Raw genomic sequence first — 1752 nt, 5'->3', positions numbered from 1 at the left:
CATGAGTGTTGTTTCCTGGGATGAATGCTATGGGCTGTGAACTAAAAGCATTGCTATTTCCAAGGTTCTGGGGCTCCGGGTCCTAGTCTGCCTGGGTGCCTTGATACTACATAGGCTGTTACTTATTATATGAGTGGTAACGTGTTGGCACTTGATGGGAATGACTTTCTCCACAGGAGCTGTTTCCCTAGACGATGGCTACAAGGTTTGGCTTGGAAGTAGGAGCTGTGATAACGTGGGGTCCTTTCACTTCCAGGGCTCTGTCAGTTGGTAGTTGTTGATGATGGTAATAAAGAAGGTGGGCCCTATCTCCAATGTGACCTCTCTCCTCAGTGATAGTTGCAGGGGCCAGATGGGAAGCAGGACTGATGGGTTAGAGACACTGCTATTCCCAAGAGTCTTGGGTTCAGAGTCGTAGGCTGTGTCCATCAAAGTCTGAGAAGAGTTAGTGATCAAAGTGGAAGCATTGGTCTGACTTGTCTGGCACATGTCTCCTACCTCTCCTTTGGGGTTAGTTGCTGCTTTGTAACATTGAAGCAGGGAAATCAAGCAAAAAGCTTTGCAATAATTCTGTCATGAAATGATAATCTGCCCCAGGGTGATAACAGTATCAGAGGAGAGAAGGGGAAACAAAGGAGAGATGTTATGAAGGTATGATAGATAGAACTTGATCATTGATTGGAGGTAGGGGGTGAAAGACAGAATTGAAGAGAATGCATAAGTTGTAAACTTGGGTGATTTGGGAGGGTGATGTTGTCCTCAGCAATAATAGGAAAGTTAGGAAGAGGGGATGGGTTTTGGGGAAAGACTTTGAGTTCTGTTTTGGAGAAGTTGAGTTTAAGATGTGTACAGGAAATCCAATCCAAGATATCTAATAGATGACTACAGATAAGGGTCTAGTGCCATAAGTGAATTCTTGTGCCTGGTGAATAGTCCTTAGCTTTGCCCCGAGATTGGATCAGTGCTCAATGACACAGAATGTCACCTGGGCATTCAGTAGTATGAAGAGCTTCCCCCTTTAAAGATTCAAGTCTTTTCATCATTCTGATTGTGAATCTTAATGACATCATCACACATAACTTTCTCCCTGATGTTATCATCTTTCTACTGCCACCCTTTCCTTAACATGGCATTCCAGCACCTCTTTTCTTAAGAGTGAGTCCATTTTTCCCCCAAATCTGCCCTGAAAATTGATAATTCTTCTGTGACAATTGATAATGTGAACAGCTGACCTGGGGGTGATGGCTGATTAGATGGTGACATCATATTTGAAGGACCTAGATTATATTCATCTTGACATTCTGCATATTCATATGCTTGATCCTGATGTGCAGGTACTGAGACTCACTTTCACAAGTTTTGTTAGGTGGGTTTATATCCAGTGTACAATCATTTTCTTTTCCTTTGTTCATTGGGCATCCTGAAGATAGAAAGCCTGCCTGATTCTCTGAAACAGTTGAGATCTGAACTGCAATAGTAGGAATAGATGTGGACAAACCCATGGTCTGAATCACTTTTTGGAAAACAATTCTAAGTATATATTTCAGCCTTATTTGGTTATATTGGGAACTTCTTGGATTGTTGCTTAAAATTTTCAAATCACCTCAATTACTGTAGGAGTATATGGGATATTCAGGGAGGACCGGTATCTCTGATGTGAGGGCTTCTTTTCAGGGCTTCTCATCCACTTTGGTGTCCACTTGACATCCAACTCTTATCTGTGGATTCTTGAAGCTATAGCATGAACAGTGT

General features: G+C 42.2%; 1 pseudogene; it reads right to left on the bottom strand.

Moving 5' to 3' along the window:
* Nucleotides 1–965: 965 nt before the first annotated feature.
* LOC140507702 (holocytochrome c-type synthase pseudogene) lies at nt 966–1502 on the bottom strand (annotated as a pseudogene).
* Nucleotides 1503–1752: the final 250 nt, after the last annotated feature.

This window comes from Notamacropus eugenii, chromosome 5, assembly GCF_028372415.1.
Source record: "Notamacropus eugenii isolate mMacEug1 chromosome 5, mMacEug1.pri_v2, whole genome shotgun sequence".
NCBI lineage: Eukaryota > Metazoa > Chordata > Mammalia > Diprotodontia > Macropodidae > Notamacropus > Notamacropus eugenii.
The sequence above is the reverse complement of the archived record's forward strand: the minus strand, read 5'-3'. Positions and strand labels throughout refer to the sequence as shown.